At 43.1% G+C, this 25,369-nt stretch overlaps 1 protein-coding gene and 1 long non-coding RNA gene across 7 annotated transcripts in view; one reads left to right on the top strand and one right to left on the bottom strand.

Annotated features, from left to right (window-relative positions):
* Positions 1-18,344, bottom strand: part of MYO1B (myosin IB) — a 190,520-nt gene extending 172,176 nt beyond the window's left edge. For all 6 annotated transcript variants that reach the window (XM_047773096.1, XM_047773098.1, XM_047773100.1 and 3 more), the window contains exon 1: positions 18,214-18,344. The gene's annotated coding sequence lies outside the window, so the exon portion shown is untranslated. The remainder of the gene's footprint in view (positions 1-18,213) is intronic.
* Positions 18,345-18,480: 136 nt separating this feature from the next.
* Positions 18,481-25,369, top strand: part of LOC125123391 (uncharacterized) — a 29,733-nt gene continuing 22,844 nt past the window's right edge. Inside the window, exons 1-2 of the long non-coding RNA XR_007134042.1 lie at positions 18,481-18,632; positions 19,980-20,149. This is a non-coding gene — a long non-coding RNA (uncharacterized LOC125123391). The remainder of the gene's footprint in view (positions 18,633-19,979; positions 20,150-25,369) is intronic.

Raw genomic sequence — 25,369 nt, 5'->3', positions numbered from 1 at the left:
CTGGCCTTGCTCAGTGGGTTGGGGATCTGCCATTGCCATGAGCTGTGGTGTCGGTCACAGATGCAGCTTAGATCCCTCCTTGCTGTGGCTGTGGTGAAGGCCAGCAGCTGTAGCTCCGATTCGACCCCCTAGCCTGGGAACCTCCATGTGCCACAGGTGTGGCCCTAAAAAGCAAAATCTATCAAAACCTATAAAAGGTGAGAAACTAATTTTACAGAAGTCACGAGAGAGAGAAGGATTTAAGACTAAAGTAGATGCTCTCTCATCGAAATGCATAAAGATTGACAGTTTGGCTGGTAGGGTTTTTTAAAAAGTGAGTTAAAGATGGAAGTCATAAATAAATGAAACATACCTAAACATATTAAGTAAACTCTATAAACATACATATTTATTTGCCAACATTCTGCTATAGCACTGAGGCCTTTGGAGTACATGTCCATGGACTGTGGTACCCAGTGGTCTCTTGTAAACCATCCTCACGGCATCTTCCTCCAGGGCTAATTTCTTTGGAGAATGGTGAGACTGTAAAGATACCTGGGAGGCAATGTGAGGTGGACTGCATCACTCCTGACACACGTTCGGTACTCCTCTCCATGAGAAGATTATATGTCCCCATCTTGCTGAATCCAGGGATATGGCCAGGCAGGCTTCATTCATATCAGCCCTTGCCTCTGCCACAGGGATCCAGAGGGCACGACTCCATCAGCCTATGCCTTTGAGTGAGGCCCAGGGCAACACAGAGCAGACCCCCACCCGACCTACGACTCAGTGTGAGTGTGCATTACTGCTTGGAGTCACTAAGATTCTCAGGCTTTACATAATCAGAACTTAATCTACCCATCCTGACTAACAATATTAGTGAGAATACTTTACAATCCCCCAAATCATTTAGTACTCTCAGCTACTCCGACGTTAGCTGTAATCATTTTTAGAAATGTATTCTAAAACACTCAAAGGAATTTTCACAGAAACAACAATTCTTTTGCACATATATTTTAAACCATGATATTAAACATCATAATAAGCACCACTGACATAAACAGGTTTGGCGATAAACACAATTGAGTCCAGACAAGCATATATCTCCACTGGTGGGAAAAGAAACGCAAGACACACTACAGGGTAGTCCTCTAACTTTGGGCACTTACTGTATTATGCGCATCAGTTGATATATCTCACAAAGGAAAAGAACACTAACTATTCCAGCAAATCTGGAGGTCACGAAGAGCTTAGAGAGTTTTCCAAAGCCCTGAGCTGAGACAGTTATAAAAATGAGTAGTACTATCACATTACCAGGTTAAAAATCTGGTTGGTTTTTGCAAACTATGTCCAATGATCATACCATATTTATTCTTTCCCAAGGGTACAGTCAGAAGTGCATAAGTCATTTAAGAAAGCACAAAAATAACACTTCCAACCCACAACCAGACATAGAGTCAAGAGGACAAGGCCACATGTCATTCCAATGACCCACCTCTTAAAGATAGAAAGAAAAAACACCTAAGTTACTATTAAAAACTAAATTTGAGTTTCATACTTTAAAATTATACACTTCTGGTTGCTGTGGCTATGGTGAAGGCCAGCAGCTACAGCTCCAATTCGACCCCTAGCCTAGGAACCTCCATATGCCATGGGCACGGCCCTCCCCCAAAAAACCCCCAAACAAACAAACAACATAATAATAAAATCATACACTTCTGTCGACAGAGATAAATGTTCCTCTCCAGGTTTCCCAGCAAAAGCTGGATGCTTCTCTTTTGGCTAACCAAACAGTAAACCTATCCATAATTTATATACTTTTAGAAATCTGATAGCCATCCTTTTCAGTAAAAATATGAACTTTTCTATAAAAGTCATATTGATATATTTCAATAGAGTATTGAGCAAAACACTATGTAAACCCATATACACCAGAAACCCCAAAGCAACCAGCCACAGTTTAAATAATATACACTCATAATTCAACCCCAACTCCCTTACCAATACCATACATGTAAAGACCCCCTTCTCAGCATCAAATAGGATAACCTTACCTCTAATAGCTTTAAAGGAAGGAAGGAAGGATGGATGGAAGAAAGGAAGGAAGGAGAGAAAAAGAAAGAGAGAGAAAGGAAGGAAGGAAGCACATCTGGAGAAAAAAGGCAGTTAATACCATACCCACCCAAATAATTCTGCCCCCAGGCACTACTGGGATAGCTACCCACTCAATCTTATTTTTTTTTTGTCTCTTTCTTTGCTATTTCTTTGGGCCGCTCCCACGGCATATGGAGGTTCCCAGGCCAGGGGTCGAATCGGAGCTGTAGCCACTGGCCTATGCCAGAGCCACAGCAACGCGGGATCCGAGCCGCGTCTGCAACCTACACCACAGCTCACGGCAACGCCAGATCGTTAACCCACTGAGGAAGGGCAGGGACCGAACCCGCAACCTCATGGTTCCTAGTCGGATTCGTTAACCACTGCACCACGACGGGAACTCCTCAATCTTATTTTAACTGAGATAGGCTCTTGGGGAAAAAAGGAATCCAAAACCAAACTCGGGGGATGGGGGGTAAACTAATTTGTAAAATATGAGATCGACTCAAACATAAATTTTGACTGAAACCTGACCTAAAAAAAAAAAAAAAAATCAATGTTCCCACTATGTTTATTTTTTTAACTGTGAAATAAGCAACCATGAGGACAAGATTACAAAATTGTTTAGTCTTATCATCAAAGAAAATTTACTCGTTAACCTGACACATCTTTTATGCCTAAGAGAAGGAATACTTTGCTACAAGAAATTGAGTTTGGAGACAAATGAATGAACTCGATTCTAGAAGAAGCAAGCCAAGGACCAAACCCTCATGAACACCAAAGGGACCAGGAGGAGATGAGGAGTGAGACCAGAGCATGGGTCACTGAAGCCAAGAGACACCAAGTATGATAAGCAGCAGCAGAGGGTGAGTGGTGAGGACTGGGTGGGGAGGTTACAGAGCAAAGAGAAAGGATAAGTATATCATTAGGCCTAGACTCCGTCTGTTAGGAGCTGAAATGTGTCCTCTCCAAAATGCATATGTTGAACCCCTAACCCCCAGTACACCTCAGGCAGGATGGGACTGTATTTGGAGATAAGGCCCATAAAGAGATGATTAAAAGCAAACGAGGCCATTAAGGTGGGCCCTAAACATGTTCTCACAAGAGGAGGTAGGGACACAGCCAACACAGATCAAGGGATGTCCATATGAGGCACAATGAGGAGGTGGCCACCTGCGGGCCAAGGAGAGAGGCCTCAGGAGACACCAAACATGTCAACACCTTGACCTTGGACTTGCAGTGTGCAGAATTGTGAGAAAATGTATTTCTGTCACTTACAATACTTAGGTGTGGCATTTTGTTATGGGCAGCCCACACAGACTGACACACCATTCTTAAACTTGTATGATTGCCAACTTCCCTCTTCCTCCAGTTCAGGTTTTCTGACGCAGCCCACCTCTGACAGTTGCCACCCTTCCTAGGCACCCACAGTTCACTTGGCATGTGCCATCCAGTGAAATGACACCACCTGTTTGGTCCCCACTGCACTCTCTCCTTAAACTCTCTGCTCCCCTGGCTTCCCTTTGGCCATTTCTTCCTGGCTATCCACTGCCCACCCCCACCACTTCTCATTCTCCTTAGTGGCTTCTCCTTCCACTACTTGTCACAAAACAATGTCCCCCGCAGTTCTGTCACTCACTTCCCCTCTTCTCACTCCACCCTCTAAGGGAGCCTCACAAGATCCACAGCTTCAACCACACCTGGATGCTGGTGGTCCCTCCCTCAGGCCCTGGCTGTCCCTGAGCCCTAGTGTCTGCGCTTCAAGGGTTTGCTGAACCTCACTCTCTGACTGGAGGCCCCATATTCCAAATGGAGCCCATCCTACTCAGCTGTCTGTGTCAACTATTCCCAGTGTCACCCCAGACTCCAACTGAACCCACTCCCCTCCAATCCAGTCACTACACCCACCCCCCTGATTAAAGAGGGAGTACATCAAAACATGCACAACAACCACTGATCCCATCATTTCATTCTCAACATCTTCTGTCAGAAAATCAACCAAGATATAGAAAAGGTTATATGTACAAAAACATTCATCACAGTATTATTATTTATAGCAGCAAAGTGGTGGAAGCAACCCAATGGTTCAATAAAAAAAGATGCTTCAGGAAAGTATGGTACTCAGTGGAATACACAACTATAAAGTTTATTTGAAAACCTACAGCAATATAGAAAATATATGAACTCTAGGTTACAGTCATTCCAAACCACACACATAGAAAACTTGGAAAGGAATATTCAGAAATGACTGTAGCTGACATTTTAGAGTTAGCTCAAGAAAAGTCTTCTTAAGCTCCATTTTCCAAATTTCTACAATGTTCGAAGGATGATTTTCTAGCACAAAATATCCAAAAGAGAGTTCTAATAATTTTGGACTTCTGAGTTGCTTGGTTTCAGGATAAATGGAAGTTTACTACAGAACTTCCTTCAGCTGCCATTCTACCATCATGTTATATCTGTTGCAACATCCAACACAAATGCCCATAAAATAACGTTTCCTCCTAAATCCCATTATACTTGTAGCCCTCAGTGAGAGATCCTAAAAATTAATTCTTTCAAGAAATCCAACTGGACACATAAACAGCTGCACCAATGCGGAACTGGGCTCCCAACATCTGCCATGGTTATTAACTGTTCTCGTAAGAAAGTATCACCCCACACAAGCTGCTGCCAGGAGGGCAAGTGCAGTGCTGGAAGCAAAATTAGAGAAGGTGAAGCCACCTCTGACAGGCTCGATGACTGCCAGGCAGGGAAGGGGTGCCTTTCCCATCTAAGGAGAAATGCTGTCGACTACCCCATCCCAGAGTCCAGGAAATATGAAACAAGTCTTCCCTAGAGATGTAAAATGCCACAAGTTTCCTTTAGCATTTCACCTATACCTCTCTGTTTGTTTTTTCAATTTTTTTGGCCATGCTCATAGCATGCGAATGTTCCCAGGCCAGGGACTGATCTCCTGCCACCACAACAACCCGAGCAGTTGCAGTGATAAGGCCTAACCTGCTATGCCACAAGGAGACTCTGTTTTAAGTTAGCAACAAATGGCAAGTATTAAGGTTGGGCTGATAATTTTACCACTACTTTTTTTTTCTTTTTTTGGTCTCCTCACAACATACGGAGTTCCTGGGGCCAGGAATCAGCACAATTGCAACGTACAACTCAGCTGTGGCAATGCCTGATCCTTTAACCCACTGTGCCAGGCCAGGGATCAAACCTGAGTCCTGGCGCTACCGCAGAGACACCATCCATCCCACTGTGCCACAGCAGTAACTCCTTACTCCAACTTCTTCTTTTTTTTTGCTTTTTAGGGCTGCACCTGTGGCATATGGAGGTTCCCAGGCTAGGGGTCAAATCTAACCACAGCTGCCAGCCTACACCACAGCTAACAGCAACACTGGATCCTTAACCCACTGAGAGAGGCCTGGGATTGAACCCACAACCTCATGGTTCCTAGTCGGATTCGTTTCCGCTGAGCCATGATGGGAGCTCCCTTACTCCAACTTCTTAAACACATCATATCCTTGGCATGCATCAGCTAAACCCAACAAATTTCTCCTGTTCCATGTACTGGTGTGTATGAAGTGAAACAGACAAGATACAAGATCACATCCCTACTGAGTGGGTCTGTGATAAAACTTGATGAGCAGCACAGGGCATGTACAGACCTTCTGCAATTGCTGCCTTACTCCAAAGTGGTATACACACTGTTTCTAATTTAAGGATTTCCTCTGATGAATCTTTTTGAAAAGTAAACGCTAAATCCCAGTTATACCATTCTATATATCCAGATTTAACTCTCACTGAACTAGATTTCCTTGCAGCGGAGAATATGTAAATATTTTATTACATCCAAATTAAGCATTTGTGGTTGAAGATGAAAAAAACATAAATTGTGGAATAAGGCAGAAGAGGCATCACCTAGTTTAAATCCCTTCAATTACACTGTGCTTTTGACTATGAAATCTCACTGAAATCAGCAATATTTCTCAAGCAAATAGCTCCTCTGCTGCTACCAGGCAATTGTTGCTGTCATACTTTCTTTGAAATCTATGTCAGTATTATTTTGAGATACAGAATATGTCACTGCTTAAAAATAAATTCCTGTAAATAAAACAAACTTAGCAGGAAAGTCCATTTCTTCTCTCACAATTATTCAAGAAGAGGCACATGAAAGGAAAGCTGGAAAGCTCACTGAACTTTTTAGAAAGTAATTAAAATCAACGGGCTTTTGAGGAAATGTGTCAAATTTGGCAAAGTTCTCTTTCTAAAAATGTATTTTGGTAATTTTCCAGAATTCTGTTCTTTCAGTGTGGAAAACTTTAAAAATTCTGAGCCATAACAAAATGGCAGTCACACAAATGACCCTAAGCAAAATAAGCAAAAAGGGAAAAATTCAACTTCAGCACCCCTTCAATCTCCCCTTCCTTTCAGCCTCCCAAGTTCCCCAACATTCCTGATGCTTCCAGAAAATCACAGAACAATCCAAGACTTTAGTGAGTTAATTAACTAACTGTAGGTATGAGTAAATAAAAGGCAACTTACAAGATTTTTGAGAGTGGAAAGTTACATTTATCTGTACAATTAAAAATTAGAAATAAAATTTACTCTTTGAGTTGTAAAAATGTGTGCATCATTTCTGTGTGACCAGCAAATAAAGAGAAAGATCAAGTATTGCTGAAAGGAGTGGTTTTCAAGGGGAGGAGAGTCATTGGAGACCAAAGAGAGTAACAGCTGGCCAGAGGCCCACTCAGGGAGTGCAGCAAGAAAGAGAAAGAGAAAACAATGACAGAAAAAGAAACACTCCAAGGAAAAAGAGTTTCACAAAGATCCACATCCCCATCTTCTAATTTGGGAGAGCTATTTCTGCCGAAGACTTTTAAATACGGTTGCATTCCTGCAACTGTAAGCATAAGTGGAAAACCATTCCACCTGGGAATGCAATCAGAGCAAGCAGGTCCCACCCTCTTCAGCCCCACATCGTGAACCACCTGGGCAACTACCAGCCTGACCTTTCTTCACAGGGTTTCTTAATATTAGTATTAGTTCAGAGGGAACATAACCAAGATTACAGAAAATGCCCCAAATAAATCAATCATCCTAACCTACTACACAAACACAATCACTGTGAACATTTTGGTTTCTTTGCCATCTTTCTTCCCATTTACTTTTCAGAGGAGTAACTAGAGTCCTGTATCAAATCATAAATTATATGCACTGCTTGGATTCAAACAGATCTGAATATCTGGTGAATGGAGGGGAGGAGGAACCCCAGGAATCCATTTTTAAGAACGACTGAGGAGTAGCAACTAAGATTTATCCTGAGTGCTTGCTCTGTGCCTGACACTATTTATTCCAGGAATATGTGTGTTCACTCATTTAAACCTTATTACAATCCCAAATAGAAGACTCTATTATTACCTGTGTTTTGCAGATGAGAAAATCAAGGCAGAGATAGATTAAACTATGTGCCCAAAGACAGAGGTTACTGAGCGAAGAGTCAAGTTTCAAAACCAATACTTTCTCCAGGGAACAGCCTATAACCCCTGCACCACACTGTCTTCCTGGAGCAAGGACTCACGTCCACAGAGAGAAAGAACCAGGCTCTGATGCGCTTGCCCCAGGGGAATGAGATGTGTGGAACTCAGACAGGACCCCTCCTCCCACCCCACCCTGTACACACCAGAAGGTGCCAGATGGCGGAGACCCTGGAAGAGCCAAAAGCAAGACCCAGTCCAATAGTGCAGAGCCCTGGACGTCTGTGCAACCAGCAGCCACCAGAACTCAGGGCTACGGCAGCTCTCAAGTGGTAGAACACGACTGGGAGATGGGCAATGACCCCATTCAAGCCACATCACAGAGGCAGTTTCATTTGAGGAGGAGAGGGAACATACTGGCCAAAAATAAGTATTTTCACGTCATCACAACTTAAACACCACTACAATGGTGATTTACTAAAAGTAAAACCTGATTTAAGGCATTGCTTACAAAAATGTCCAACAACCTATCACTAAGAGCAGGACTCCACCTTGGGGCTTCTGGGCCCATTTTTCACTGGCAGGAAACCTCCACTCTCTTTCCCTTCTGGCAGCACCACCAACTCACCACCTGCAGGCAGCTGCCTGAATGCCCCTTTCCTTGGACAGACCATCCCTCTACCCCCAACCCAAAGTCTCCCCTGCCCATCTTTCTTTTTCTCACAGCCTCCTGTCCTTTACCTTCATAGAAAATATCACAATTCATATATATGTCATAAATATGTGGTGTTTTTTTGTTTTTGGTTTTTTTTTTGGTCCTTTTAGGGCCACGTCCGCTGCATGTGGAGGTTCCCAGGCTAGGGGTCTAATCAGAGCTACAGCTGCAGAACTACACCACAGCCTCAGCAACCCGGGATCGGAGCCTTGTCTGCGAACTATACCACAGCTCATGGCAACGGGGGATCCTTAACCCACTGAGCGAGGTCAGGGATCGAACCCACATCCTCATGGACAATAGTTGGGTTCGTTCCTGAGACGGGAACTCCTATCTGTGTTCATTTCTGCAATGTTGCTTTCCCCTCACCTTCCAGTTCCATGAGAACAGAAACATACTGGTTCTTTTCACCAGTAAAGACTCAGTGCCTAGTAAAGCACATACCAGGCACCCAAACTTTGGATGAATGAATATCTGAATGCACTGAAGAACCAAAAATCACGCCTCCCTTTACTTCTAAAATGATTATATACAATTTTTAAATTCAAGTGAATTATGACATTTCCATTACAGATTGTGTGACATTCTATTAGAAAAGCCACCCGACCTCAGGCTCCCATAGCAAACACAAGTTTAAATGTGAACTTGATGGATCAAGAACCCATCAATAAACAAGTACAAAATCAATGCCCTTCTTGTGTACTAACACCAGTCAGAAATGTGTGAACAATTCCCTTCACAATGACCACAAAAACCATAAAGTGCCTTGGCACAAATCTAACAGAAGATGTGAAAGAGTTTTACATATAAAATTACAAATTTCACTGAAGGACATAAAGACCTAAATCAATAAAGAGGTATTTGAGGTGGCAGATGGGAAGCCATGAGATTGTAAAGATGTCAATTCCTCCCAAATTTTTATACAAATGCAATGCAATTCCAGTAACACAATTTTTTTTTTAAATAAACTACATACTTTGAGAACATACATGCAAGTTAACCTGTGTGGAGGAGAGAGAAGAATACAGTGTGTGTTTGACACATGAACTAACACAATTATGGGAAATGGCATTTTGTGTGAATCCCAATAATTTAACCATTAGGGATGTGCAATGTTACTCTCAATATTTTGACTGTTCCAAATATTTTCTCTTTTTTAAGTTGTGAAACAGTAAATGCCACAAGTTCAGAAAAGTTGGTTTGTGAAGGATGTGTAGGTGTGAAAGGCAGAGAGGGAGCTTCCAGGGCCAAGGAAAGATCTAGAACAACAAGGTTAAAAAAAAAAAAAAACATAAGAGAGAGAGAACCAAGCCAGAATAGAGGCTTAAGGATTGGAAAATAAAAGGCCAGTGGCTCAGAGAGAATACATTTTCCCATGGAAAGCCAGACAGTGATGGATCTAGAAATGATACAGCAAAGTGACTACTGCAGTGTTAGCTACATAATGATCCCACCAGAAAGTGGGACAATGGTCACATGAGTTGGGACGTGTGGACATGCTATCTTCCTCTTGGAGAGCCACGGTGCAGAGTTACAAATACAAGCCCATGATAAGGGCTTCTGCAAAGAACAAACTTTTCTTTCCTTTTTTTTGTCTTTTTAGGGCCGCACCCAACACATATGGAGGTTCCCAGGTTAGGGGTTGAACTGTAGCTGTAACCACTGGCCTACACACACAGCCACAGCAACACCAGATCCAAGCTGATTCTGCAACCTACACCACAGCTCATGGCAACACCAGCTCTTGAACCCACTGAGCGAGACCAGGAATCAAACCTGAGTCCTCATGGATGCTAGTCAGATTCATTTCTGCTGGGCCACGATGGGAACCCCAAAAAACTTTTTTTTTTTTGAAGTTTATTTAAAGAAACATTTAGGAGTTCCTGTTAAAGAACATTTAGGAGTTCCTGTATCCAAGAAACATTTGTTTCCTGGTGCAGCAGAAATGAATCCAACTAGGAACCATGAGGTTGTGGGTTTGATCCCTGGCCTCGCTCGGTGGGTTAAGGATCTGGCGTTGCCATGAGCTGCGGCGTAGGTCGCAGACAGGGTTCAGATCTGGCATTGCTGTGGCTGTGGCGAAGGCCAGCGGTCACAACTCCGATTAGACCCCTAGCCTGGGAACCTCCATATGCCACAGGTGCGGCCCTATAAAGACAAAAGACAAAAAAAAAAAGAAAGAAACATTTAAAATCTTGTTTAACTAACACCTACTTGGTTAGCCAAGGAATGCTTTTTTTATATTAACATCTACTAACTTTTCATGGAACAACTCACTTTGGGAAATGCTGCATTCTAGAAACTCAGCCTTTTCAAAAGTCTAAACCAGAATAGAGGCATAAGGATTGGAAAATAAAAGGCAATAGTCAACCAAACTCTGTAACTGGATGTATGTAAGAGTCTCAGGAACTAGAGAAGCAGGTGATGCTGCTGAAATCCCAAGTCAAGATGATGACAGGAAAGCTACTGGACAGTTATGTCCAAGAAGATCGACTATTTAGGTAATGGGCACTAAACTTGGATTTCTATATGTTTAGGGAAACAGAGAGATATTTTCCTAGAAAGAAAACTGTGCAAGAAGTTAAAAGACTTGGAGTCCAGGGAGTTCCCGTCGTGGGGCAGTGGTTAAAGAATCCAACTAGGAACCATGAGGTTGCAGGTTTGATCCCTGACCTTGCTCAGTGGGTTAAGGATCCGGCGTTGCCGTGAGCTGTGGTGTAGGTTGCAGACACGGCTCGGATCCCGCGTTGCTGTGGCTCTGGCGTAGGCTGGCAGCTACAGCTCCGATTAGACCCTTAGCCTGGGAACCTCCATATACCGCAGGAGTGGCCCAAGAAATGGCAAAAAGACAAAAAAAGACAAAAAAAAAAGACTTGGAGTCCAGTGCCCAGATCTGTCCCTGGTTAACTTTATGAACCTGAGTGGGTCTTAGACACAAGGAAGGGGGTGACAGTGGTGACCTAGAGGCCCTTTCAACTCTACCAAAAATTAAATCTGAAGTCAAGATACCTATACAGTAAAATTCTACCTTTAAAGAAGGTGTAGAATGTTTAAAATACAGAATACAAATAAATAACTCAAGAATCTGAATATATGAATTTAAATATATGAATGAGAAGTTTTTAAGAGATTGTACAATTATGGATGTTGAAGAGAGAGCCCCCAAACCTATTAAAGCTATAAACTCTTAACTCTAGCCCCCTCTTCCAATGTCACAGAATACTGAGGATTCTGCTTCTGCAGAAAGCAGATTCCTGAATCCCACCCAATGTGGCAGTTCATATATTTTTATGAATACCTCTCAACACCCTGAAGATTTCAAGCAAGTGAGAACTTTTTGCTAGACGGCTCACCACATCAGAAGTAAATCAAAACTGTGGTCAACTTATTACAACTGTAAGCAAACAGCATGAGGATCGGGGGGGAAAAAAAAGCCGTGCAAATTGGCTTAAGCCCAATGTTTATACAAATAAACTTTTTCCTAAAAGCATTTAGGCAAGGACTCTAAAGTGAATAAAATAGTGATGATTATTTTGAAACACTTTCAAGGGAAACAATGATCAGCTAGAAACTGAACCTATTTGCAACCTGAATGTTGCAAATGGTGCCTTAAAGTCTAATAATATGGAATTTAAAAGGAAGCAACACTGAGGGAGGACAGAGGAGTACACTGGCAAAAGTAAATGGGCCAACAGGAATTTTTCAATCGTCTTTTGGTTTGCTTTTTCTTTTTTGGTTGAAGCGTACAGAAAATGCTTTCATGAAACCAGAGAAAACAAGCAGGCAAATGACATGCACACACTAACAAAAATCAATAATGAATAATGTGTTCCGTTCCACCATCCTTCCAATTCAATTTTCTAAAGTCTCTTAAAGGATGCTGAATTCCCTTTTTTTAAAAACAAGTTTAAAAACTTGTATAATTCTGAATTGTATTGTCATTTTAACACAGCAAAATGAAGCCATCTGTATAATTTCAAAGCATCTTGAGTTTGAAATTATGCAGGATTGATCAGAAAGTCCCTATAAGGCAGACCTGGTCTCTTCCCAGCCTCTCCAAGCTACCAAGGGAAGCCAGGCACCTGCTATTTTTAGAACCTCAGTGGTGTCGTTTATCTGATAAGCGAAGGAAGAAGAATGTCAAGTTTTACTTATCTCCAGATCTCAATTTCAAAAACTGCCTATCTTGGACAAGTATCAACTCCATACCCACTCTTTGCTTCCCTGCCTTGTCCAAAGCCTGATCCCCTGAGCTGCAGCTCTGCAATAGTGCTCCTACCACTTCATCCCCACGCATCGGACCCTGAGCTCCAACTGGAGATCGAGCAGCACACTACGCTTGAGAGACCAGACAAGCCCCTTGGAAACTCCTAGAAAGCCATCTGATTCTCTCAGAGAAGGAAGAAGGTAACCAGGAAAGGGTGAGAAAGACCAGCAGGCAGGGCTGGCTCCTTAGTCTCTCACCAGCAGGCTGAATTTCCCTCACTGTGGGGAGAAGAATAATGCAGTGGAGAGAAGCACAAGCCCCAGAAAAGGAGAAACTCAGAAGCACTTCAACCAACTCTCCCAGCCCCGGTCCAGCCAAGGACATGCACAGAAGCCCAAACTCCAGGGGACAAAGCGAGCAAACCAGGAGGGAGAGAGACTGTCGGGGTGGGCTGTTCTATAAAGCACATGGTCTTAGGCTAGATCTCTCCTAGACCTGGCCATGTTACTCCACCCTCTCGTCGACAAAAATCTCCTACTGAAGGAGAACGAGGAGGATTAAACAGGCTATACAAGGTACCTGGGATGCAGCCTGATACAGCGCAAGCACCCAATACTTAACCACAGCATGAGTGTCATCTAACAAAATAAAAATGATTGATGCTTTGGGGACCTGTGCCTCCGCCACAATGTTACTATGCCTGAAGCCTATGAACAGCCTTAGTGGGGTTGAATCCACAGCTGTGTTGAACACAGACAAGGACAGGATGAAAGCAGGTGCAGAGGGAAGAAAGCAGGAGGGCACCAAGGACCTGCCATACACCTGTGCCAACCATGGAATTCACCACCTTCTCCCATGGAGTAGGACTTTATACATCCTCAGGCCCCAGAAAAGGATGCTCTCCTCTCTCCTCAGGCAGCGAATTCCCTAAGAAGATGCTTCCTAACATTGCAAGCAATCCAGCCTTCAGAGGCAGGTGTTCAGAGACCCAACCCCTGTGGCCCCAATCAGAGGTCAGAGGAAGTAAAATGGAAGACAAAAAAGGAGCAGGCACTGTGTTTGGTTTCCTCCCACTCTCATGCTTTTGTTTGTTTCCAGCTTTTATCTCAGTAGCATGTGTTGGTGTGGCCTTGGTCACCACAGCTGTCACAGTCCTTTTCTTCATCTCACCAACATCCACTTTTGGGGCACACTGAGCTGCCCTGCCACATCTCTTGATGCACAATGAATTTCCTTTGCTGATTTTTAATGCACAGCTTTGTATCAACTGTGCACTTAATAAGATATGAACTGATGAAGACACTAGCAACTTAAAAAACCTCCAACAGGTTATAAGAGCATCCTTCATCCTTCTCAGCTGGTAAATTGAAGGTGCTCTCTGTCAGAACTCAGTAGACCACGTGCGCATCCCCTAAATACCCAGTGGGCAGGAAATGAATGGCATCAGGGAACAAAAGTTATTGCACCTGCAACATAGTCCCTGCCGACCCCAAATGACATCCTAGCTTGAAATAATTAAACAAGTAAAGGTAGAACTTTCAGCCTTCAAAGTGTTATCTTAGGAACAACAAAACAAAAACCAATATTGACTTTTCCATTTGCCTAGGAGCATTCTGAGAAATCCACAGACAAGTGTTCAAATCCACTCCGCTCCTGTGCTTGGTGGTCACTCTTGGGTCAAGGTCAGGTGTCTCCTTCCTGGCACTGTTCTCTACTCCATCCCAAGGAAGGATACCACTTTCATTCCGTTTCCACATGGATGCCTAGGCTTGTTCACTTCCCTGTGGGGAAAAGATGAGCACAGAAATCCTGTGGAATGTGTGTTCCCACAGAGCTCAGAAATGTGATGATCTCAGAGGATATTGTAAAGAAAGACCCTTGACACTTCCCTAAGGAAGAATGTCTTCTGCAAAAGGCGACTGCCAGGACAAAGAGCATGTGCTGGGAAAATCTATACAGCCTGCTGCTGTGTATGATTCCAATTCTGGTGTCCTACTTCCTCTTTGTAATCACATGCCTTCCCTCCTTATTCCTCTTCTAAAAAGACACTCTGGCATTGGGTCTCAGTAAAGAAGCAAAATGCAGTGTTCTAATAAAGGCTGGAAGATAAAAAGGGCTAAAATGGATTTCAAGAAATATCCAATGAATATAAGACCATTCCACCACTTTAAAATATTTCCCCCAAAAAAACACTTATTTTTAAATGTTAGCAGCCTAACTTTTTAAAAATGAAGTTTCAGGAGTTCCTGTCATGGTTCAGTGATTAAGGAATTTGATTAGCAACAATGAGGATGCAGGTTCAATCCCTGGCCTTGCTCAGTGGGTTAAGGATCCAGCATTGCCATGAGCTGTGGTGTAGGGTGCAGATGCAGCTCAGATCCTACACTGCTGTGGCGTATGCCAGCAGCTACAGCTCCAATTTGACCCCTAGCCTGGAAACCTCCATGTGCCATGGGTGTGGCCCTAAAAAGCAAGAAAAAAATAAAAAATAAAAATGAAGTTTCATTCACTTAAAGTTTATTCATTCATCATCAAACAGCTTATTTACAATACAGAAAGATTATTTACAATACAGTCTTAAGAATTGCGATATCACTAATCTAGCCTTCCAAACCTATCTCACAGTGGTTTTTGAAAGAGTCAATTATGATCACATATGAGAAAGTGACGAAATGTGCAAAGGGCTAATCAAATAGATAATCAAAGTGCTGTCATTCTCAGTATTAAAAGATACTCTGGAGTTCCTGTTGTGGCTCCATGGGTTAAGGATCCAACATTCTCTATGATGATGTGGGTTTGATCTCTGGCCTCATTCAGTCCATTACAGATGCTCAATAGGTTAAGGATTCAGCGTTGCTGCAAGATGCGGCATAGATCGAAGATGCGGGCTCAGATCTGGTGTTGCTGTGGCTGTGGTGCAGGCCTCAGCTGCAGTGGATTCAACCCCCAGCCGGGGAACTTCCATATGCCGCAGGTGGGGCTGTAAAAGGAGAAGAAAAAAAAAAAAAAAAGATATCATTCCATATAGTGCAGACCTTGGAATCAGAGATTGGCATTCAAATCTCACCTCTACCACTTACTAGTTACCTACACAACTAGGGTGTAAGAGGCAAGTTACCTAACTCCCTGGGCCTCAGTTTCAAATGTAAAATGGAGAAAATACCTACTTTATCAAGTTGGAAGTGGGTAGACTAATGTGTGTAAAACCCTTTTCACATAGTAAATACTACATGTTATCTTCAGCTACTGTTAGGCTGTTCAACTAAAATCCAACCATCCCGCTATTGAAAATAGTAGAAGGGAGGGGGAAGAGAGAAGAATTCTCACCCAAAAAAAAGACAAATGGATCCTACACTCTGAAGATTCCCTTGTTGGCCAGATACCACCCCCCACCCCCACGCCTTCCCCACAGACGTCAGAAGTTTGTAGCTTTGCATAACTGTGCAGCAACCAGGGAGTCAGTCTTTAGCTCCAGGCTTGACAAAGTGATGATTCATCTCATCCTGTGAAGGGGGTGCAGCCTCATCATACAATGCGGAATCCATAGGGATGGCCTGCGGCCAGAGACCAGCTATTTAAGAGGATCCCCCACCCGTGTCTCCAGTAGCAGTAACAGTCTTACACTTTGCATTTCGTTAATGTATATGCCAATGAGTACTTGGGAAGAATCCAGTTGGGCTATATTTTACACAACAATTCACAACATAAGCAAAAAGTCCAAAATGCCAAGACGACAATAATGAAGGAAGTCTCCCCCTCTGTTCGCTGCCCATGGCACAAGGTTTTGCCAGGCAGTGTATTAGTTATAACGACAAACAGCCGGACCGTTGGACAACATCCCACTTCCACTGCACATCAAAAAGGCTCGTGAGGACAAATCCCATTGCTTTTCAGCCTGGCCTGAAAATCTGACCACATCCCCCACGAAAAAGACAACCCCTCACAGTAGCTTGTACAGCTCTTTTCCATGACCACTTAGTGGGCTGGAAACATTTTTTTCCCCTGGAGTAAGCTCCTCACTCCTATTCTAAGGTTAAGAAGCTTTCAAAGCTGGTTGTCTTACAATGAAGAGCCAGTGGGGTGGTTGTAACAATGGACCCTCAGACTTGTCAAAGCAGCAGCACTCAGTTTACTTCCCAGCCCTAACTACTATAACTGAATGTCTCCTAAACTATCACCACAGTAATTCTAACCTTCAGTCTGACTTTGGGATCCTTCCACCAGTGTCCCATAGGCACAAACCATGAATGCCTGGAAATGTCAGCCTCCTCCCCAAACAGTTTTGCTTGGAAGACTCCATTCAAAAAACACTCATCATTCAATCCCCCCTGCCTCCCTCCCGAGGTCAGCCAATCCTCAAGGGCTTCTTGATTCCAATCTAAGAAAGGGTTACTTAACATATGCCCAACACATTACATTCAATTCTAGCTCCCCCTAAAAAAAAAAAAAAAAAAAAAATCCCACTCATCATAATGGTAATTGCTCTTTCTTAATCCAGATGACCCACATTAGGGGAGTGAAAGTACAGAAGCCAGGGCTCCTCAATTCAAAACCCAAAGTGTGGTGTGTTTTCTGGGAAAGACTGTAAAGGGTTTTTCAATTCAGTGTTACCTAATCTGATTCATTTATTTAGCAATGTCTAATTTTCTGGTGGTTTCCCCCCAAACATTCCTGGGAAGTTGATATACTATATTACAATGGAGAAAATTATTTTATGTCAAAATCAATGCTACAAAATTGGCTTCCTACCCATTCAAGCCAATATCCACTAGCTACAAACACAGATCCACTGCCACATACTACACACAGATACCCTGATTCATAGCAAAAGAAAAAAAAAGTTTTCTTCCATTGTAATTAAGATGATTTGATTTCAACAAACCAACATTAGGAGCGCCTAGAACTCAGGGAAGCACACAACTTGTTGCAGCCATAAATGCTCGGCCGCAGCCTGAACAAAGCAATACAAATAAGCTCCAGAAACCCACACAGCAAGCCCTTGGACAAAATCCTGTGTGTTTGTAATCAACTCTCCAGCGCACCCTCATCGCCCCCTCCCCAACCCACTTCCCGGCTCCAGCAAGCACCCTCTAGGACTCCCATTCCTAATTGGGTTTCCATTCCGGCCCCGCCCCCTCCCCTTCCCTCTCTAGGACCGTGAATCAATCCCATCCCGGGCAGGAAACGAGACTCTGGGCAGCCCCCTCCGCTACTGCGGAACAAAGGAGTAGAGCGCAGCTGCACGCGCAGGACGCCCCGTCGAGTCCTGGGCCCCTTCTCCCTCTCCTCCAGAGCACACCGCACCTGAACCCCACCCAGGGCGCCCCATTGTTCTCCCTCTGCTTTCCTTCCCGGAGGAGGCCACCCCGTGTCCTTCCATAGAATTAGAGGGCCAGGAAACAGCTGTGGGCCCGAGAGATGGAGGGGGTGTGGGTGAACACCAGGAAGACCTGGATTCCACTTTGCCCACAGGTACGAGGGAGCTGGGGCAAAGTAAGAGCAACTTAGTTTCGTGCCCTCTACTCTCCTACCCACCCTCGAAGCAACTGTGGCGTCTCGACCACCCCGCGCGACCTCCAACGTGCGCGGTTCTCAACGCAACACTGCCTCGCCCCGAGAAGAGAGAGAACACAGATTTCCAACCCCCCCGACCCGTGTCCCCTCAGGTTGCGGCGGGGCCACGGGGACCCTGGGCACAAAGGACCGAGCGGGCAGAGAAGGGGAGAGAGGAAAAGCTCTAGAGCTACCTCTCCAGGCGCCACTCCGCCTCCTCGTCGTCCTCCCACTCCGGCGACGCTTTGGGACGCCGGCTCTCCGCGAGGCTGAGGGGCTCCGCACCGCTGCTCGCTGGACAACACTGCTGGCGGACGCTACCCCGCTGCTGCCGGTCCCTCACGCTCGCGCTCTCACACCGCCTCCACGCGCCGCCGACCGGCTCCCGTGCGCGCCCGGCTGCAGAGTGCGCGGCAGCTGCGGAGCGCTGCTCTGCGGCTGGAGGCGCCCGGCCACTCCCCTCTCCCCCGCCGGCGGAGGGGCCGGCCGAGGGGCGGGGGCGGCGACCTCGCAGCCTGGGATTCGCCCCTGAGCGCGCCTGCAGGACCGGGAGCCACCGCCTCCCGGCCGACTCACCTCCGGCCGCCGGGTGCTGGCTGCACAGCGCCCCCAGGTGAGCACGGGCGCAGCCACCGCCCCCAGGGGCAGCCTGGATGGGGGCAAGGAGAGGCGTCCCTCCTGGCCCCATGTAAGGCAAGACCTTTCTACCTTTTTCGCTCCCGGATTTACTAGCATCAAACTAGAAGTGTAATAACTGGGGAGGCGGGCTGGGGGAGATGGAGGACAGGGCAACTAAAAGCCAGCCTAGGGGCGAATGCGGGCAAAGAGTGGGAGTGTTCTCAGTTGTTCCTTCTCCCCTAGATTAAAAAAAAAAAAAAAGTAGATGACCAAAAATATCAGAAAATTTTGACTTGACCGAAAGGGAAAAAGTATACTGACTGGCGAAATGTGTTTTTACTTACAAGATTTTTAGTATCCATTAAGCCACTTGATTTCATGTTATGCTCCGTAGACGCTAGCCAATTCTCTGTTACAGAAAATAAGATAGTTTAAAGGAAATTTTAACTATATATGTATGTGTATATATATATATTTATATGTATATGGGAATATAGCTAGTGTATTAACTGGCACTAAGTAATGATCAATGGTACATATTATTTAGGCATGCTGGAGGGGCCAGAGAATCAGGACCTCCAGTTTCTCACTCCACCTAGTTTCTTGCCTCTTTGTAGAATTTAGAGCAAGCCACTTGACCCATGTCCTGGTTTCCTCCTCCCATAGGAGGGAAAGGTGCTCATCCAAACTTACTCACTGGGTGAGGTGAGGATTACTTGGCTAAGGTGTTAAAAGCAATGTAAGCACAGCAATTATTACTCATGGTTCTTACTACTTTATCCAATAATGAAATAAATTGCCATAAATGGGGCTGGGTTTAAATGGACTGACCTATATCTGGAAACTGTCACTAAAATGAGGTGAGCCAAAGAATTCAGACCATATATAGTAACTCTGTTCCCACAGGCATAAGAACCACAGGCACTGATATTTGTCAAATGCAACCAGTAGAGTTTGGAAAGGTAGCAGACCTCCCAGACTGTATCTGCCTAGAATTATACCATCATTGATGACACCATCAGCATCAGTTTTGATCTGCATAAGGCATGATAGTGGTCTAAGCTTACACATACTAAGTACCAGGTACTGTTCTTTTCTTGTTTAATCTTGACAAAAACTTGGAAGGTAAGTTATTCTCATTGTTCTTGTTTTACAAACCAAAAAAGCCAAGAACAGAGAGTTCTTCCAGCTAATAAGTGGTTTTACTGGTTCAAAGACACGTTCACAAATTCTTTGACACTCCTGTTAAAGAATGGAGTCTGATCACCTTCCTCTTGCATATAGACTAGACTTGCATGAATAGAATTCAGCAGGAGTGATGCTACATAACTCCTGATTCTAGGTTGTGAAAGGAGCTACAGCTTTCACCTGGCCCTCTCTTGGAACAGTCATCCTTGGAATTCAGCAGCCATGCTAGGAGGAAGCTCAAGCTACATGGAAGATCATGTATATGTATTCCAGCTGATGATACCAGCTGAGGATCCAGTCTACAACCAGATGAACTCCAGACATGTGAGTTAGTAAGTCTTTGAGATGACTCCAGCCCCAGTCTCTGACTGAGAGACCTAGAAAGTAACCCTAAATGAGTCCAGCCAGTGCCCAGAAACAGGAGAGAGAACAATAATAGGAGATTGTTTTCAGGGTGGTCATTACGTAGCAGTAGACACTGGGAACAGTGGCAGAGCTGAGATCTGAACCGAGGAAGTCTCACTCCAAAGTCTCTACCACATTCGAGCACACTACCTCAGACCTTGATAACCTAGCCCAACCAACACTTCGGAGATACTTACTTGCCTTCCCAAAAGACATCATATAGACCTGTCACCTGATGATAGGTGTTAGACTCACTTCTCCATTTTGCCCATCTGAATTTTAGTTCCAAAATGACTGCCTATAGCAGTTTGACAGCAGGGGAATCTCCGATGTCTGCTGTTCAAGCTAGCTTTTCAAAAATCAGAGAAATGCAAACACAAGGTTTACAAGTACAAAAATGTAAACAAATGGTTTGAAAGAGTGGGGGAAATTCTATAACCTTTTGATCTTGGAAGAAGGCCAAGTTTTAGTAAAAAGTAGGTTTAAAACAAGTATGTGCTGAGCAGGCCAATTAAGAGAGCTTCTCTTAGGAAGGTTTTGGAGCTCCTGCCTCAAGAAAGAAATAGGGGATCTAGTTATGTAAAAACCATTTTGCCCCTAAAAGGATCTAGAATAATGGGAAACTTGAAGCTTTCTCTCTGTTTTTGTTTGTTTGTTTTTTAGCAAATTCAGAAAATAAAATCATAGAAACTGTTGAACTTATCCTAGTAACACTGAGAAAATGAACCAAGAAGCTATTAGAAAGCCAAAAATGTTTCTTGAGCACAGCTATGCTTTCCTTTAAAAATATCATTAACCTAGTTTTCATAAATCTCAAAAATCCAAACTTCTGAAGACATACCATGAGGTTTTTAAATACTTTTACCTTCCTGGCCATTCTTTCCAAAAGTCAATCAATCAACAACTTTTGAATTTGAAAGAAGCAGATTGCAGTTTTTCTAATAACTGTCAAGAATAGATAATAAATCCATCAAGTACAAAAGCATTTTTCACTTTCCGCCCAGTCTGTTCAGAGGAAATAGAATATACAAAGAAGCAGAAAGACTATTATTAAGATTTTAGGGTGGAGTTCCCGTCATGGCGCAGTGGTTAACGAATCCGACTAGGAACCATGAGGTTGCGGGTTCGGTCCCTGCCCTTGCTCAGTGGGTTAACGATCCGGCGTTGCCGTGACCTGTGGTCTAGGTTGCAGACGTGGCTCGGATCCCTTGTTGCTGTGGCTCTGGTGTGGGCTGGGGGCTACAGCTCCGATTAGACCCCTAGCCTGGGAACCTCCATATGCCGCGGAAGCGGCCGAAAGAAATAGCAAAAAGACAAAAAAAAAAAAAAGATTTTAGGGTAATAAACATAAATTATCAAATTATAGGAGTAAAGAATGTAAGATGTGTGCTTCAATGAAAACACGCGATGATTTAAATTAAAATGAGGGAAATCCTGCCATCTTTATGGAAAGATTTAGAAACAAAAGCACATTTGTGTGTGTCCCAGGAGTAAAATTACTACTAAACGTGTAAAGTTGTACGTGTTATTTTCTCAGTGGGTTAAGGATCTGGCGTCGTGTAGGTTGCAGAAGTGGCCAGGATCCTGCGTTGCTGTGGCTCTGGCATAGGCCAGTGGCTGCAGCTCCAATTGGACCCCTAGTCTGGAAACCTCCACATGCCACATGGAACCTCCACATGCCGTGGTGCGGCCCTAAGAAAAAAAGACTGGAAAGGAAAAAAAAAAAAAAAAAAGGATTCAATGTTGGAAAATTGACCAAGGAAAGGAACCAAGGGCCAGATGACTTGATTCACCTCATATCAGTGTAGCAAACAAAACAGTGAACTGGAAATCACAGTTTTAGATTTTCTCACTGGTCCTGTCTGCAGCTAGCTTTAGAATTTTAGTCAGAAAGCTCACGCTCTCTGTCCTTACTTATTTTACATCATCTTGAATGTGTTCAGGGCCTCTGGTTCTTAAAAAAAAAAAAAATTAAGAGTCTTTATTTTTGCCATGCTTTCTTTCCTCATCTACCCATCCAAACACTTAACTATCACCCATTTTACTTACCTTTGACGCTAAAGTCAGTTCTTACCTATTCCTGGCTATCTCCTTGAACTGGATCTTGTGTCCTTTGTTGTGGTAACATCTGGATACCACCCCTTCTCCGTATTTATTAATTGGCTCCAGGTTGTGAAACCTTTCTAGTTCTCTTATAAATGTTTGGCCTTTCTAACTAAATGGTAAATCTCTAGATTAAAAGAATATTTCAGGAATTCCCATTGTGGCGAAGTGGAAACAAACCTGACTAGTATCCAGGAAGACGTTGGTTCGATCCCTGGCTTTGCTCAGTGGGTCAAGGATCTGGCATTACAGTGAGCTGTGGTGTAGGTCACAGACTTGTGTTGCTGTGGCTGGGGTGTAGCTGTGGTGTAGGCCAGCAGCTGCAGCTCTGATTCAGCCTCTAGCCTGGGAACTTCCATATGCCTCGAGTATGGCCCTAAAAAGCCAAAAAGATAGAGAGAGAGAGAATATTTCACTTTTGAAAAGACAGCAAGAACTGTCATGACAGCAAGAAGAGTCTTTGCTTACTCTGTTCCTGAAAGTAATCTAAATGCTCTGCATGTGTTATTAATTCATTTAAGCCTAGTGACAGCCCAATAAAGTAAGTTATTATTATTATCATCCCATTTTACAGATGGTGAAACTGAGGCAGAGAAAAGATAATTACTCTGTTCTTGAAAGTAATCTAAATGCTCTGCATATGTTATTAATTCATTTAACCCCTAGTAACAGCCTGATAAACTAAGTTATTATTATTATCCCTTTTTACAGATGGTGAGACTGAGGCAGAGAAAAGATAATTACTAGCCTGAGGTTACATGTAATAACATTAAAGCCAGGGTGGGAATCTAGTCAGTCTAGCTTCAGGGCTTGATCTCTTGCCTCCAGGCCATATATATACTTTCTCTCACGTTTATGTGAGCATTTACTCTGTGAGCTCATATTTTTGTCTTCCAAAACAAGTACTGTGTCATTTCTTATATCTCTTAGTTTAGGATAGTGCTCTAGATACAGTAAGCACCAAATTAGTATTTCTTAATTTCATGCAGAAGAAAATCTTTTTTAGTTTTTCTTTTCTTTTTAAGGAATTACCATATTGTTCTCCACGTGGCTGCACCAGTTTATATTCCTGCCAACAGTAGGAGGGATTCCTTTTCTCTATACCCTCTCCAGCACTTGTTATTTATAGACTTTTAGTGATGGCCGTTCTGACCCATGTGCAGTGGTACCTCATTGTAGTTTTGATTTGCGTATGTCTAATATTTAATGATGTCGAGCATCCTTTCATGTGCCTGTTGGCCATCCTTATGTCTTCTTTGAAGAAATGTCTATTTAGGTCTTTGGCCTATTTTTTGGTTGGGTTGTTTGTTTCTTTGTTATTGAGTTATATCAGCTATTTATGTATTTGGAAAATTAAGCCCTTGTCAGTTGCATCATTTGCAAATATTTTCTCCTGGCCAGTAGTTTGTCTGTTCATTTTGTTGATGGTTTTCCTTGCTGTGTGAAAGCTTATAAGTTTTATTAGATCCCACTTGTTTATTTTTGCTTTTATTTCTATTGCCTTAGGAGACTGACCTAAGAAAATATTGTTATGATTTATGTCAAAGAATGTTTTTCCTATGTTTTCTTCTAGGAGTTTTATTATGTCATGTCTTATATTTAACTTTTTAAGCCATTTTGAGTTTATTTTTGTGTATGGTATGAGGATGCCATGTGATCCAGCAATCCCATTCCTGGGCATATATCTGGAGAAAAGTATAATTCAAAAAGATACATCACCTCAGTTCAAAGCAGCACTATTTATAATAGCCAAGATATGGAAGCAACCTAAGTGTTCACCAACAGATGAATATATAAAGAAGCTGTGGTACTGTGGTATATATGTGATGGAATACTACTCAGCCATAAAAAAAGAATGAAATAATGCCATTTGCAGCAACATGGATGGACCTAGGCATTATCACACTAAGTGAATTAAATCATAAAGAGAAAAACAAATACCATATAATATCACATATATGGAATCTAAAATATGACACAAATGAACTTATTTAAGAAACAGAAACAGACTCACAGACATAGAAAACAAACTTATGGTTACCAAAGGGGAGAGAAGGTTGAGGAGAGATAAATTAGGAGTTTGGGGTTAGCAGATCCAAACTACTATTTATAAAACAGATAAACAGCAAGATTCTACTGTATAGCACAGGGAACTATATTCAATATCCTACAATAAGCCATATGGAAAAGAATGTGAAAAAGAAAAGATAGATAGATATAGCTGAATCCCTTTGCTGTATACCAGAAACTAACATAAAATTGTAACTCAACTATACTTCAGTTTTCAAAAAAAGATTTTAAAAAATTAAACCTTTTTATGTATTTAAAGAATGCTTTGAAAGTAAATGCTTAATGCTCAAAGTATTATTTGAAATTCCGATTAAGTATTATAAAAAAATATTTCTATAGCATTTTCAATCTCCAGGACTCAGCAGGAAAAATAGCTTTTACTCTAAGTATTAAAAAAGCCATAGCTAGAAAGTAACTAAGAGGACAGAGTTCCCATTGTGACTCAGCAGGTTAAAAACATGACACAGTGTCCATGAGGATGCAGGTTTGATCCCTGGCCTCTCTCGGTGGGCTAAGGAGCCAGTGTTGCCACAAACTGCAGCATAGGTTGCAGATGCAGCTTGGATCTGGTGTGGCTGTGGTGTAGGCTGGCAGCTGCAGCTGCCATTCAACCCCTAGCCTAGGAAATTCCATATGCTGCAGGTAAGGCCATAAAAAAAGATAAATAAATAAAGTAGCTAAGAGCAGTTCCTACTGTAGCACAGTGGGAAAGGATCTAAACCCACATCTGCAGAGGTGTGGGTTCAGTCCCCAGCCCAGCATGGTAGGCTGAAGGATCCAGCATTGCTATAGCTGCAGCATAGGTCACAGCGACAGCTTGGATTCAATCCCTGGCCCAGAACTTCTGTGGGCCTCAAGTGTGACCATTAAAACAAAAAAAGAACAAAAAGACAAAAAAGAAAGAAAAGGTAAGTAAGAGAATAGATCTTAAAAATTCTCATTATAAGAAAAAAATTTTGCAACTAT

This window comes from Phacochoerus africanus, chromosome 3, assembly GCF_016906955.1.
Source record: "Phacochoerus africanus isolate WHEZ1 chromosome 3, ROS_Pafr_v1, whole genome shotgun sequence".
Lineage (NCBI taxonomy): Eukaryota > Metazoa > Chordata > Mammalia > Artiodactyla > Suidae > Phacochoerus > Phacochoerus africanus.
Note: the sequence above shows the minus strand (reverse complement) of the source record. Positions and strands in the feature narration are given on the sequence as shown.